Source organism: Oncorhynchus clarkii, chromosome 3, assembly GCF_045791955.1.
Source record: "Oncorhynchus clarkii lewisi isolate Uvic-CL-2024 chromosome 3, UVic_Ocla_1.0, whole genome shotgun sequence".
In the NCBI taxonomy this organism is placed as follows: domain Eukaryota; kingdom Metazoa; phylum Chordata; class Actinopteri; order Salmoniformes; family Salmonidae; genus Oncorhynchus; species Oncorhynchus clarkii.
Genome location: NC_092149.1, coordinates 24,861,147 through 24,877,780, shown reverse-complemented (window position 1 = coordinate 24,877,780; position 16,634 = coordinate 24,861,147). Strand labels below are relative to the sequence as shown.

Below are 16,634 nucleotides of genomic sequence, written 5' to 3'. Positions count from 1 at the left end.
TATATATGCATAGTCACTTCACCCCTACCTACATGTACAAATTACCTTGACTAACCTGTACCCCCGCACATCGACTCAGTACCGGTACCCCCTATATATATAGCCTTGTTATTGTTATTTTATTGTGTTACTTTTTATTTTTTTTAATTTAGTTTATTTGGTAAATATTTTCTTAACTCTTTCTTAAACTGCACTGTTGGTTAAGAACTTGTAAGTAAGCATTTCACGGTAAGGTCTACACATGTTGTATTCGGCGCAAGTGACAAATAACTTTTGATTTTATTTTATTTGAAGGACAAAGGGAAAACAGGTTTTTAGACATTTTTGCAAATTTATTACAAATAAAAACAGAAATACCTTATTTACATAAGTATTCAGATACTTTACTATGAGACTCGAAATTGAGCTCAGGTGCATCCTGTTTCCCTTGATCATCCTTGAGATGTTTCTACAACTTGGAGTCCACCTGTGGTAGAATCAATTGATTGGACATGGAAAGACACACACCGGTCTATATTAAGTCCCACAGTTGACTGTGCATGTCAGAGCGAAATCCAAGCCATGAGGTCAAAGGGACTGTCCGCAGAGCTCTGAGACAGGATTGTGTTGAGGGGAAGGACGCCAAAAATTGTCGGCAGCATTGAAGATCCCCAAGAACACAGTGGCCTCCATCATTTTGGAACCACCAAGCTGGCAGCCCGGCCAAACTAAGCAATCGGAGGAGATGGGCCTTGGTCAGGGAGGTGACCAAGAACCCAATAGTCACTCTGAAAGAGCTCCAGAGTTTCTCTGTGGAGAAGGGAGTAGCTTCCAGATGGTAGACGGAAGCCACTCCTCAGTAAAGGCACAGTAAAGGCACATGGCACATGACAGCCTGCTTTGAGTTTTCCAAAAAGCACCTAAATGACTCAGACCATGAGGAACAAGATTCTCTGGTCTGATGAAACCAAGATTGAACTCTTTGGCCTGAATGCCAAGCATCACGTCTGAAAGAAACCTGGCACCATCCCTACGGTGAAGAATGGTGGTGGCAGCATCATGCTGATGTTTTTCTGCAGCAGGGACTGGGAGACTTGTCAGGATCGAAGGAAAGATGAATGGAGCAAAGTACAGAGAGATTCTTCATGAAAACCTGCTCCAGAGCGCTCAGGACCACAGACTGGGGAAAAGGTTCACCTTCCAACAGGACAACAACCGCAAGTCTCAATGTCCTTGAGTGGCCCAGCCCGAGCCCGGACTTGAACCCGATCAGACATCCCTGGAGAGACCTGAAAATAGCTGTGCAGCGACACTACCCATCCAACCTGACAGAGCATAGCATGAGAGTATCTGCGGAGAAGAATGGGAGAAATTCCCCAGCTTGTAGCGTCATACCCAAGAAGACCAGAGGCTGTAATCGCTGCCAAAGGTGCTTCAACAAAGTACTGAGTAAAGGGTCTGAATACTTAAATAAAATGTGATATTTCCGTTTTTATTCAAAGTCAAGGGATCTGAATACTGAATTATTTCAGAATGCACTGTAATAATAATAATAATTTAAACGGTTATGACTATTATTTTATTTTCGTGAAGGTCTTCATCCATAATCGTCATTTACACTATTACATGGTAATTGTGCCAGCCCTATTAAGGGCCACATTATGACCCATCCAAACGCCAACAAGAGCTCACACAGTTTAAAAAAATGTCCTGCCTCCAAGCAGTGACGGTTGCAAGAGCAGCGTGTGAATCTTAACTGAACATACCTCCTCCCTCCCAAAACCCCATTGTTTCATTCTCACACCTAAATGACATATGTAACATCCAACTGACACTCACATGCACAGACTCAGGATTGAGAAGACTGCTGCAATGGTAGGAAGCGCCAGACAGCGTACAAGATGCTGTTCTTTAGGGTTCCTGGGCATCTGTCTTATAACTAACCTACATCATCATGTCCACATTGATCAGGGCAAATGACAAGAGGTTTAGGCGCAAACAACTGAAGAAGAGATGTAGCCTTGTATTTTCCAGCAGTATTTCAAGCTGTACATGGAACACCATTTAGAAATCTGAAGTCAAGCCAGAACAGAGCAGTCCAATGTCGCTGGAAGGCGCACCGTCATGCAAAATTCATAATTTAAGGAAGATTTTGGTTTGGGACTGCCTGCCTCTCTACAGTAAGGTGACAATGTAGCCTGTTTTTAAGGTAGAAGCACTCAAAGGATATGTCAAATGAACTAAGAAAACAGTTTGCAGTTTGCTGAGAGACGTGTCTTGAAGGGATGATAACTATTGGAATGCAAGTATTTTTGGAACATTTCATTTGTTGTGCATGGTAGACTAGATAAGAAAATCCAGCCAGATTCCACAACTTGATAAGATACGGGTCCTGAGAGGAGTAAATCATCCCTTTAAATCTGTAAAATTGCACAATACACAGTCATCCAATAGCAATTACACAGTAATCCATAGACAATACAAGCAATTGAGCATAGTTGAAGAATGTAGTAGTTTGAAGTAATTAGACATTCAATAAGCAAATGAATGCATATGAAAAGAACTGAAGAGCATAAATAAGTACCTACTTCTCCAATAAGTTTCTTCTGACTGTCTGTAGTACAGCACAGGTTTTAATTTACTGGACCGAGTTCCAAATGAACACTGCCATCTCTGTCATGGCTGACTATTTTATCAGTGGATGGTTCAGATTGTTGTCACACCTCAGTAGATGTGCTTGTTTCACATGTTGATTCTTCATTAAATGGCAGCTTCATTATTTCGGGCCAGCAGCGTAAAGAAGGTTATAAGAGAGAGCCTGATGTCATCGTGGAGGGCTTGAACAGCTGAAGTCTGAGAAAGGCTTTGGGAGACATGGACAATCGCTAATTGGATGAGGATTTCATTGGGCCGGCGAAATGAATGGGAGAAATGACCTTATGCAATGTGCATAATGAATGGCTTGGACGGGAGGGAGATGTTATGTTTGTGCACAAGCCTGCTGCCAGGGTGGGCTATGGCTAGGCTATTTTAGTTTTTATTCAACTAAGAACTCAAGATTTCATCTAAGGGACGTGTTATTCAAAAAGTTTAAATAAGATCAAGAAGTGTAAATAGAATAAATGATTATTTAGGCTACTGTACAATGGATCAGACTGATCATCTGGAAATATGAGAGTTTCTAACTAACATTGAATAGCCTACATTGAGTTATGTAATAAACATGGTATAACAATAGGGAATTTAGGCTTCATGAGGCTAGAAGAGAAAAGGAGGAATAGGCTTGCTGTATCTATGGTCTTAGTAATTTTCAACACAAACCCCCCTAAACAAACTTAATTTGACCAGAAACCCCCTATCCCTATGATAGTAGGGCCTTATAACATCTGGTGTATTTTGTGCCCAATTGCATTTCGTTTTTCCCCCAAATTAAAATTTCTCAGTTTTGTTTTTCCAGGTTTCGGTTTTTCCAACAACAACAAAAAGGTTTTCACTCTCAAAATCACCACAAAATAGGATGTTCTAAGTCCACAACAATGCCAAACCCTTTACACTCATGGGAATTGGCTGCAGATTATGTGTAGAATTGCAGCAAACCATTGCGATCATGTATAGCTTGTTACTGTACAGCCACTGCGTTCAAATGTAGGTGTTCATCAGTGCCCAAATCTGCCATTTTCAACCTGTATACGGTACGAGTGTAAAGGGCTACATCACATCAGGAGATCACTTTGGAGGTCTGGGAAAAGTCTAAGAAATGTAGAATATTGTGTGTAGTTACCCTTTAATTCAAGTGCACACCAGACAGAGACCATTGTTTGGTTAGCGGTGTTGCTGTTGCGCTTGTGTGATTTTGATTTTACAAAACAAAGCAGTTTGCTAAAGAAATGGCAGCTGGATTGATGCAAATAATCATGATATCATTCTGCCAGGTGGGCGTAGGCTTTGTAGTTAACATTTAACTGATAAGGTTTTTGGGAAAGCCTTTCCATCATCTGACTATCATTAGCATTATTGCTAACAGCTACACAAAGTGTAGACTAGACAAATGGACATATCGCACACACACAGACAGGGGCATTCCTGTGCCATTTCAGAAAGTTGCAGCAAAGCACAAGTCACTAACCAGGTTTCTATCCAACCTTTTTATGTGAGTAGAGTACATGTCGGATAAACAGACCTGATGGAAAAAGCACATTTGTTTTTAAACTTTCCAAATGTTGACAAAGCAAAATACACTAGACAATATGGGAACTTTTTGTGTCGGTAAAATGTATTATGCGAGAAATGGTGGTGGAAACATCTTTATTGCTATAATCACCATCATATCGAAGAAAACTTGGGAGTCACGTGATGATATGTTATGTGGTCCTCCCACTATGACTTGGGAAAGCATACCGTTTATTAGGCTGATGAGCTTGATGCTTGGTTGCCGTTTGACAAATACAAAATGATATTTTGCCCTAAATGTCATTCTAACCTACCTACCCACACTGTATCTGCCAGCTAACAGTTCAATTTGATGGAAACCCATCTCTGGTGGGAAAATGCACATGTTGTTTTTATTTTAGAATATTTGCATGAAAATGTGTTCCAACTGGATGGAAACCTTGCTACGTGTGCATTTTGTTCATGTCTTATGATTAACTTGAGCAAATGAATGCATTTTCAAATAGGTTAAATACATTTAGTTGATTTCCTACGAAGTTCAACAAAAAATGTATATTGTTGAATTCCGTTTTAATATCTGGATTCTGTGATTCCATTCGCATTGTCCGCAACCCATATTTTATAGGGCCCTACATACTGTATGTTATAAATCATTGAAATAGATTTCTCCAAGTGCTCATCACTTATAGGTTTGGTGAAATATGTACTGATAATATGAGAAACGATGTACAGATAAATCCAAATGAACCATTAAACTCTGAGAAGAAAATACTAATGATGTCCAGGCACAGCGATAAAATTCAAGAGCACAAAATGCCTCTATTGTTCTGAAGTTTCACTGGGGAAGAATGTCACTCAAAATCATTTTTGTTTTCATGAATACATCTCACCAAGCCCACTAACCCTGGTTTGTTTTAGATTTTACAGCACAGATTCCAGCTCGTAGAGGCTGAGTGACATTTTCTGGAACATCGCCATCATTCTGCACCACTCTCTCTGTTCTTCCTGCACACAAACAAACTAGCAGGGGTGTTCAGTTACCTGCTTTAGAAAATACAGCATTCCTGCTTCTCAGGTTTCAAACAGATTTGGACCAGCTCCAGACATTGAGAAATTGAATCCACCGTGCTGTGGTTGGTTGGTTAGACAATCATTGCATCATTCTGCCTTCTGGGTAATCATGGGTGGATGATGGCAAGTATTTATAGGACCAGTAAGCTAAAATATATTAAGTTGCCCTTCTGTAAATCAATTACAGATTACTTTAGTAAGCAGAATGTAATTACTTAGCTATAACTGAGGTAGCTAGATAAAAAATGATTACATTTAAATGAAGGGTAAGTGACACAGACAAACTAAGGCTTCTCTAGCTGCCTGCAAAGCTTTTTCATCTTGTCCTGCTGCCAAGTAATCTAACAAAGGCATTACAACTTTTTTCATCTACAAGCCTTGGGGTTCTTCGGAAGTATTTTATTGCTTTGTACAACCATTGACACCTATCTACACAAGAGAAGCAGGCCTAGCCTATAATGTCCAGTTTTTTTCATGATTCAGCTACCTGTTTCCAAACAGCACCTACCGCCACACCCACAGACAAAAATTCTGTTTCAAATGAGTTACTCTAATTTATTAAGACAGAATACAGGAGGTGTATCAACATCAGCTGTGCTCATAACTGATGAGAGAAATAACTTGGGCAATAATAGGACATAACCTAGTAATTGGTGTCATTGATTTAGGCCAAAACTCTGACTCTGCATCCCAGACTTCAGGAAAAAGCACCATGACCAGCCATCAATAAGGGGGTATTGGCACTGAATAGCGAGTGTTATACGACTGCAAACTGGCGCAAGGCCGAATGGAATGCTAGGGCCTGGGTGAGAGAGATCACCACTATGACAGAGAACATAATAATAATATAAAATGTATGTGGAAGTACAATTTATATGTCTGCAAGGCCTCTTCAGATTGAAAGTTTGGACAGCTCTCAACAAGGGAATTTGTAATTTGAGTGAACTTGGCCTATCCCTTTCACTTTCCATCCCCAATAATAAATTAAACCAACAAGCTAATAGGTCTGCCTACATTCACTGAATGAACGGCTTGTATGATGAATGGAATAGATTGGTAGAACAAATGAAATGCCAATAGGATATGATACAACAAAGCCATTTGTTAGTCAGACTCTTCCAGAGAAGAGACTTGAACCGCCAATGTCAAGACAGGTTGCATATGTAAAATATGTGAGCTCAGCAGCTCTGAGCTAGCTGTCTGTCTTCGGCCTCCTAAACTCATGCCCCATCATGTCAGTCGCTTACAGAACACAGACTTGAAATAGCTAGATTGTAGCAGAGGGTGTGAATTTAAAACGAGTTGGTAACACTTTATATTAGTAACAATTTCTATTAAGTTGCTGTTATACCAGTGTAGTGATGATGTAATTACACAAGTAGTAAGAATGTTGTATTAACATGTTACATAGTAGGCCTACATTAGTAATGGCATTTTTAAAGGTATAATAAAAATGTAGTTTAGTGGAAGGGGATAGGGATTGTTCCCAAAACGTACCATTATGATTAATCTATATATTATTATGGTTCTCACCAACTACAGTTCTTAGATGAGCTGTACAGTAGTACACTGCTGGGTAATTCTGCTGAATCAGCATTAAGTCAAACAAATATGTTATTTTGGATTCCTAATATGATCACATATCACATCTACAGCATAACATTCGTTTTATTTTATAACATCCCTGACAAAATCCATCCCTGATGTCCCATCCAGTTAGATTTGAAATACTTCTGCCTCTGAATAAGCCTACTATAAGTATACTGTATAGAAAGGGGTTGTAGAAGCCAACCACCATCCAAGGTTCTGTACACGAGTAGCTAGCTGACTGGAAAAACGCTTTTCACCCCACCCCCAAAGCAAATGAAGCCATGGGATAAGACTAACCGGACCGGTGAAAATGGTAGGACGTATAGGCTACTGCGGGTAGGACAGGCAGGGCCTGCGCCTGGTTGGTAGTTGGATAGTAAGCAGCTATTGCAATATCTGTAAACAAGCCAGCACAGTAAACAGTCAGAAAGCCGAGACGACACGCAAAATCTTGTTTATATATTGAGGCCTATCAGAGGGGTATACTACAAAACAGGATCAATGAGCCAGCTAACTTAATTGGCTAAATATTCTGAATATATATATATATTTTAAAGATACGCTTGAAATGGGCATGGTCTAATTGACTCAGCAACCAAAAACACATTTCTTAATGAACCAGAAAATCAATAGTTAGTTTCGTTTTAATCAAAGTTAGCTGGATAACTTATTGATACCCCTCTGGATTGGTACTTTTAACTACCCAACTATAGTAGTTTAGTAAGCTTTAGTTGCCCCAATACAGGAGATCATAATTCTTCCAACCTTGTCCCTACACGAACACAGTTTATCTGCCTGCATGCAGTCCCGATAGCGCTTGGTAGACATGTGGCTATATTAAGCTCAGGTTATTTAGTAACTGTCACATTTGTGATGAACAATGTTACCCTATGTTTTAGACAACAAATTACACTCATTTGCAAAACAAGTCCTAACAGCTATCCACATCCAAACCCTCACACTTTCGTGAAAGACAGCGCCTCACGCTACTAGCCACGCTGCGCTGTGTTCCAGTCTCACCGACAGCAGTTTACATCCAGAGGCACTAGCCAGCTAGCTACACTAAACTTTGCTTGCTGTGCTCTAGAAAGTCAAGAAAGATGCATACAATTACACCATATTTCAAATAACACAAGACTCCCTTGATATTGGAATAATACACTCACCTTATTGACAGGCCTCTGTAGCAAATCAAACAAGAGCAATCAGACAGCCTTGCACTTGGGATGGGATGGGAAGACTGTTGCTAGCGCAACAGCTTTGCTTTTCTTGCTCAAGACGCTCCAGTGGTCAACATTCCCGATGAGGACAAGCAGCTAGCAGTTTATTTCTCAGCTGACTCCTCAACACACACGAAACAACTCCTCCCTCCCCTCTCGGCTGACTCCGCCCACATCGCCTCATGTCTCTGAGTTCGAGAGGAAAATTCAGTAGACTCATCAACTGAACAGAGAGAGAGAGAGAGAGAGCTTGTCCTGGGGCTCTGTTCACAAACACAAACAAATCATGAGAAAACAAAAAGATAATTACTTGACACATTGGAAAGAATTAACACATTGGAAAAAATTAACATGCGCCGAATACAACAGGTGTAGACGGTACAGAGAAATGCTTACTTATGAACCAGTAACCAACAGTGCAGTTTTTTTTTTTAAGTACAGATTAACAGAGTACACAGTGGCAGAATACCTGACCACTGTGACTGACCCAAACGTAAGGAAAGCTTTGACTATGTACAGACTCAGTGAGTTTGTCAATAGCATGCTATTGAGAAAGGCCGCCGTAGAGAGGCCTGGCTTTCAAGAGAAGGCAGGCTGTGCACACTGCCCACAAAATGAGGAGGAACTGAGCTGCACTTCCTAACCTCATGACCACATTAGAGACACGTATTTCCCTCAGATTACACAGATCCACAAAGAATTTGAAAACAAACCTGATTTTGATAAACTCCCATATCTACTGGGGAAATACCAGTGTGCCATCACAGCAGCAAGATTTGTGACCTGTTGCCACAAGAAAAGGGCAACCAGTAAAGAACAAACACCATTGTAAATACAACCTATATTTATGCTTATTTATTTTTCCTTATGTACTTTAACCATTTGCACATCGTTACCACAGTGTATATATATGTAATGTCTTTATTCTTTTGGAACTTCGGTGAGTGTAATGTTTACTGATAATTTGTATTGTTTATTTCACTTTTGTATATTATCTACTTCACTTGCTTTGGCAATGTTAAAGACCATTGAATTTAGAGAAAGAGAGAGAGAGAGGAGAGAGAGAAAGAGAAAGAGAGAGAGAGCGAGAGAGAGAGCGAGAGAGAGACCTGCTGCTACCAGAAAAGGGCAACCAGTGAAGAACACCACTGAAATTACTACCCATATTTATGTTTATTTATTTACCCTTTTTTACTTAAACTTTTTTCATTTTGTCACAACACTATATAGACATATGAATTGTCTTTATTCTTTTGGAACTTCTGAGTGTAATGTTGACTGTTCCTTTTGTATTTTTACTTCACTTTTGTGTATTATCTATTTCACTTGCTTTGGCAATATAGACATATGTTTCCCATGCCAATAAAGCCCCTTGAATTGAGAGAGATTTTATTTGAGTTATTCAGATCCCCATTAGCCGATGCCAATGGCGACAGCTAGTCTTACTGGGATACGACACATAACGAAACATACTTAATTGATAAAATACTTTACAATTTACATACATTTCAAAACATTAACATGTAGTGTGTGTGTGTGTGTGTGTGTGTGAAGGGGGGGAGGGGGAGAGAGACATGCTGAAATGTTCTGTCTGCAGACATAGCACGCAGCTGCAAAAATAGACACTTCCATACACAGCAAACTTCTCCCAAAATCAGTAGATTACAGCCCCATGCTCGTTCCCATGTAAATCAGGCCCCGGGGTCTCAGGTCTCAGCCTGGAGTAAGCATGTGGGTGCTAAGAAGTGGAGCAGGGACCCTGGAAAGTTGACAGTATTGCTCAGGTTTTATTTCAGTTCTAGCCCTTTGGCGTAACCTTATTTTGGTCCATTGTGTCACTATTTTGTAGCTTTTCAAACTGTAAATCTATATGATACTTACATAGTGGTCCTGTATGGCTCAGTTGGTAGAGTGTGGCGCTTGTACCACTAGGGTTGTGGGTTTGATTCCCTGGACCACACATATGTAAAAATGTATGCACACATAACTGTAGCCTCTTTGGATAAAAGCGTATGCTAAAAGGCATATATCATTATTACGTCAAGCTACTGTAAATCAATGAGTCGGAAGTAAGCATACACGATAGAATTACATAAAATCATATGGAACTGTAGGATTTTGGGGTACACTACAAAATGTACAGTTGTTTTTCAATTTCATAATCTCCTATTGGCCCCGTTGCATAAAAGTTTAATCAAGAGTTCAATGCTCTGGAGTTACCTTTCCTTACTCATATGCAGTGTTTTGGTATTTCCTCCTCCAAGCACTGTGTTGCAATAGGCCTACGGGGGTTACAGGTCCCGCACTAACCTTTGTGGTGAGCATAATTTCCTTCATATAATTGTGCAAATGTGGCCATTGTGCTATTAATATGCCACAGTATGTGATTTATCAATCTGATTATTCTAGTAAGACACCTAAAATATGATTTACTGCATGAACTCAAAAAATTTGAAATAATTAAAGGAGTCTGTAGTGCAAAAGGTTGTACTGTAAGTCTGGAACTTTCCCCTGTTGAGCCTGCCTAATGACGGGGCGGGGAAGACAAAGGACCCGTCCCGGACCTGCAGTATCTGGGTGAAAAGAACAACAGTGGCGACCCTGCCAAACACCCCACAATATAAAAGGGCATTGTACACATACAACATCAAGTCACACTTTGGATCAGATCTCCTCCTTGTAACATTATTCATGCATTAGGCCCATGTGAACATAACCTCTGTCACAGACTTTGCCAATCTTGGGAGCCGAGGCTGATGTGAACATGGTTGCATTTGCTCTTCCCAAGTTTTTAATTACAAGGATGTTCAGGCATTTCGCTGCAAATTTGATACCTGATGAAAACTGTGTATGTGATAAATAAAATGTGATATTGCAGGAATCTTATTTGCAAAAGTAACACATGGAAATGGTGTTAAAACAAAGTATTGATAGCCATCATCCTTCTCAACCATGAATGCTGTGAGTTAACCACTACCTTCTTCTATGCTGTGTCATGAGCTGCCAGTAAGTCTTGATTTAGAAAGAGATTTGTTTTTCTGCATTAAAGGTTGTGGCGGCGGTTGGCTTGGAACCAACCAAGCACTCTGTCTTTCTGCAGTTAGTTTCGTAAGACAGAATGGCCACAAATGAGCAGGAATTCTGACCGACAGAGGGCCTGTGGGTCAGCAGGAATTTACAGACCTACAGTGTGTAGAGGATTACACTCTCTGGTAGCGTCCCAAATTACACCCTATTCCCTTTACAGAGCACTACTTTTAACCATGGCCCATAGGGTAGTAGTTTACTATACAGGGAATAGGGTGCCATTTGGGAAACATACTTTCTCTCTCTGTAGATAGTGAAATCTGGATCGCATGGCAGACAGACACAGAAACCCAATCCCCAGATCACCTACTTTTTGTGGGCCTGCCCGGCCTTTGAGAGATCGATCAGGCAAGGCATAGCAGGGAGCCTGTGAAGCTGAAGCGAGGGGACATTGTGGTCCCATTGTCGATCTCAGTTCTCTCACTAACCCATTCCCCTTGGCCCTAACTGTGTAGATCTGTAAGATGGAATCAATATAGTGTAATAAACCACCACTACCCTGATTATACCTATCCAGACTGTTCAGATCTGCAAACGTTGAAAGGTTAGGGCCCAGGAGGCAATGTATAGGATTTTTGGGGAAACCTTAACGTAGGGTCAGGGAATACAGTTTAGGTAAAGCTACATGCCAGTTATATCCACATGATGAGTCATGGTTCAGAGTAGCTTGGAATAGTTGGGAGAGCTCTGATGTGGCAATCCTCTCAAAACAACATATAAGCCTGGTGGCATCATAAGAAAGAGGTCTGTTTGGCTTCCAGATTTCAAAAGGACAACAATAACCACAGCCAACAACCAAATGAGAAACACATCTACTGCATGTTAGATTAGCTGCACCATGACTCAAGAGCTTTCTACACTACCAAACGATCAATACATACAGTTGAAGTCGGAAGTTTACATACACTTAGGTTGGGGTAATTAAAACTCATTTCACAACCGCTCCACAAATTTCTTGTTAACAAACTATAGTTTTGCAAGTCGGTTAGGGCATCTACTTTGTGCATGACACAAGTCATTTTTCCAACAATTGCTTACAGACAGATTATTTCACTTATAATTCACTGTATCACAATTCCAGTGGGTCAAAAGTTTACATACACTAAGTTGACTGTGCCTTTAAACAGCTTGAAAAATTCCATAAAATGATGGCATGGCTTTAGAAGCTTCTGATAGGCTCATAGACATAATTTGAATCAATTGGAGGTGTACCTGTGGATGTATTTCAAGACCTACCTTCAAACTCAGTGCCTCTTTGCTTGACATCATGGGAAAATCAAAAGAAATCAGCCAAGACCTCAGAAAAAAAAAAATTGTAGACCACATGTCTGGTTCATCCTTGGGAGCAATTTACAAACGCCTGAAGATACCATGTTCATCTGTACAAACAATAGTACGCAAGTATAAACACCATGGGACCACGCAGCCGTCATACTGCTCAGGAAGGAGACGCGTTCTGTCTCATAGAGATGAGCGTACTTTGGTGCAAAAAGTGCAAATGAATCCCAGAACAACAGCAAAGGACCTTGTGAAGATTCTGGAGGAAACAGGTATAATAAAAGTATCTATATCCACAGTAAAACAAGTCCTATATCGACATAACCTGAAAGGCCACTCAGCAAGGAACAAGCCACTGCTCCAAAACCGCCATTAAAAAGCCAGACTACGGTTTGCAACTGCACATGGGGACAAAGATGGTACTTTTTGGAGAAATGTCCTCTGGTCTGATGAAACAAAAATAGAACTGTTTGGCCATAATGACCATCATTATGTTTGGAGGAAAAAGGGGGAGGCTTGCAAGCCGAAGAACACCATCCCAATCGTGAAGCACAGGGGTGGCAGCATCATGTTGTGGGGGTGCTTTGCTGCAGGAGGGACTGGTGCACTTCAAACTAGATGGCTTCATGAGGATGGAAAATTATCTGGATATATTGAAGCAACATCTTAAGACATCAGTCAGGAAGTTAAAGCTTGGTCGCAAATGGGTCTTCCAAATGGACAATGACCCCAAGCATACTTCCAAAGTTGTGGCAAAATGGCTTACGGGCAACAAAGTCAAGGTATTGGAGTGGCCATCGCAAAGTCCTGACCTCAATCCTATAGAAAATGTGTGGGCAGAACTGAAAAAGTGTGTGCGAGCAAGGAGGCCTACAAACCTGACTCAGTTACTACAGCAGTGTCAGGAGGAATGGGCCAAAATTCACCCAACTTATTGTGGGACGCTTGTGGAAGGCTACCCGAAATGTTTGACCCAAGTTCAACAATTTAAAGGCAACTGCTACTAAATACTAATTGAGTGTGTGTAAACTTGTGACCCACTGGGAATGAGATGAAAGAAATAAAAGCTGAAATCTTAAAATAAAAGTGGTGATCCTAAGTGACCTAAGACAGGGAATTTGTACTAGGATTAAATGTCAGGAATTGTGAAAAACTGAGTTTAAATGTATCTGGCTAAGGTGTATGTAAACTTCTGACTTCAACTGTACACATACACACATAATGTTCCCCTGCCGAGTTCATTGTTCAGAGTTCAAGCTCATTGTTACATTGTACTTACACTGTATTTAGGATTAGGGTGAGGGATATGGTTAGGATTAGGGTTGCAAAGGGTCGGAAACTTTCTTGTAAATTTACGGAAATGTTCCATGGGAAGTGAAGCCCTGGAATTTGGGGAATTTTGCTTAAATTCATTTTAAAAAGTTGACTTATAACACTACATTTTGTGGGATACACATAAGACAATTCTAGTTGTTGTGACATATTTTGGTTAAACTATCCCCAGTTCAATGGAATTGCAACCCTCTGCATGTACAGTGCACTCTTCCATCACATGTACAGCTGATTCTCAAGATCTTGCACACTAATGAGATGCTATTGAGCCCACACTACTACACTGTCTGAGCCAATGACTACATGCTTTCTGGTAAGTTTTGAATGCAATACTGGGTGGGGTAAATATATTTTATATGACATATATATTTTTTGTTAACTAGTAAGTAGTAGCCTACATCAAAGTGTGTTTAAATCATTTCTAACTTGTTAACAATTTCTGTTAGTTTTTGCTACCAGGTGGGTTTTAGCTTGATTGAGCCTGCTATCTGAGGAGTGTTAATTCAACTGTTTCCATAAGTTTCATTTTAAAACATTTATCTTACAAAGGTGTTGTTTAATCTAACTGCTTATCTATTTATCTGTACATGGAAATGTACTTGTATTTTTTTTACAAATGTTTTCTTTACAGGAAAATGCCACGAGCACTATCTGATGTGTGGAGACATTTCACTGCAGCTAATGTAGAAGGAAAAGCTGTGTACATTTGCAAATACTGTGTCAAATCATATGTGAAGAATGCAACAAAGATGCAGAATCATCTGGCCAAGTGCATAAAATTCTCTCAGCACTCACATCAAGCAACCTCTGACAAAAGTCCCTCTACTTCTATTTGAGGTGAAAATGATGAATCAGATACCTTATCGATAATAACAGCTCATGGTCCTCCTAGAATCAGATGTTTTTTGACTCAATGGAGGAACGTAGTTAGAGAAATGCTGATGAATGTCTTGCTCGAGCTGTGTATGCAACTGGTTCACCTCTGATGCTCACAGGCAACGTGTATTGGAAGAGATTTCTGAATGTTCTTCGCCCAGCATACACTCCTCCAACCAGACATGCTTTATCTACTCATTTGCTAGTTGCAGAGTTCAACAGAGTTCAAGTGAAGGTCAAGCAAATCATAGAGAAAGCAGACTGTATTGCAATCATCTCTGATGGGTGGTCGAATGTTCGTGGGCAATGAATAATTAACTACATCATCTCCATCCCTCAACCAGTATTCTACATGAGCACAGACACGGGACAACAGACACACCGGTCTCTACATTGCAGATGAGCTGAAGGCAGTCATTAATGACCTTGGACCACAGAAGGAATTTGCACTGTGAACATCAAGTCTGCTTGCTCTAAAGTGGAGGAGTCCTACCCTCACATCACACCCATTGGTTGTGCTGCTCATGCATTGAATCTGCTCCCCAAGCACATCATGGCACTGAAAACTATGGATACACTCTACAAAGAGCCAAGGAAATGGTTAGGTATTTCAAGCTTTAGCAGCAATCTATCTCACCAAGCAAAGTGAGAAGAATAAGAGCACCACATTGAAGCTGTCCAATAACACCCGTTGGGGTAGTGTTGTCATCATGTTTGACAGTCTCCTGGAGGGGAAAGAGTCTCTCCAAGAAATGGCCATATCACAGTCTGCCGATATGGACAGCCCCATCAAGAGGATCCTCCTCGATTATGCATTTTGGGAGACAGTGGTAAGCAGCCTGAAACTCCTGAAACCTATAGCAGTTTCCATTGCATGGATTGAGGGAGACGATGCCATCTTGTCTGAAGTTCAGACTCTGCTTGCAGATGTAAGAGAAGAAATCCGTACTGCCCTGCCCACTTCACTGTTGCTTCAAGCAGAGGAAACTGCAGTTCTGAAATACATCAAAAGCGTGAAGACTTCTGCCTGAAGCCCATACACGCCGCAGTGTACATGTTGGACGCCAAGTATGCTGGCAAGAGCATCCTGTCTGGTGCATAGATCAACAAGGTCTATGGTGTCATCACTACCATGTTTCGCAACCTTGGCCTGGATGAGGGCAAGGTTCTTGGCAGTCTGGCGAAGTACACTTCCAAGCAAGGCATTTGGGATGGAGATGCAATATGGCAGTCGTGCCAACATATCTCATCAGCCACCTGATGGAAGGGACTTTGTGGATCTGAGGCTCTTTCCCCTGTTGCCTCCATCCTCCTCCAAATCCCACCAACATCAGTCACCTCGGAGAGCAACTAGTCCTTTTTGGGAACACACACACCAAAGCACGCAACAGGCTGACCAATACAAGGGTTGAAAAATTGTTGGCCATCCAGGCAAATTTGAGGCTTTTTGAGCCTGACAACGAGCCATCCTCAACAAGTTTGGAAAATGACAGTGAAGATGAGGCCTCAGAGTCTGATGTTCAAGAGGTGGACATTGAGGAGGTCCAGGGAGAAGACATGGAAGCCTGAGAGGAAGACAACCAAAGCTTTCGTTTCTAGATGAATGTTGAAAACGTTTTGGGGAGATGCCATTCAATATTCCCTTTCTTTTGTTGGTCAGTGAATTCATCCCATGTGAAGAGACAACTGATTTAATTCAAGTTCAAATTAGTTATTTACATTTCTTTTGGAAGGATTTAATAATTTGCAATTATGTATACTTATGATAAGGTTTATGTCTGTCTCCATATGATATGATAAATATATAATACTATTAATTCGCATATATTTCCGTTAATTCCAATTTTTCCCGTTAATTCCCACGGAAAATTTCCACCTCTGAATATTCCCCAAAATGTGCAACCCCAATCTTAGTTTGGATTAGGGTTACTGCAAGTAGTTACACTGTACTTACATTATAGCTACAGTGTAATTTCAAGAGCACCTTCAGACAGTATTCATGATCAATGTACAGAAGAAAAAAAACTGTTG

At 40.6% G+C, this 16,634-nt stretch overlaps 1 protein-coding gene across 4 annotated transcripts in view; it reads right to left on the bottom strand.

Annotated features, from left to right (window-relative positions):
- LOC139391657 (growth factor receptor-bound protein 10-like) overlaps positions 1–8,158 on the bottom strand; it is an 89,666-nt gene extending 81,508 nt beyond the window's left edge. For 3 of the 4 annotated variants that reach the window (XR_011629588.1, XM_071139078.1, XM_071139084.1), the window contains exon 1: positions 7,977–8,158. The gene's annotated coding sequence lies outside the window, so the exon portion shown is untranslated. The remainder of the gene's footprint in view (positions 1–7,976) is intronic. The other variant, XM_071139113.1, reaches the window with a different exon arrangement.
- Positions 8,159–16,634: the final 8,476 nt, after the last annotated feature.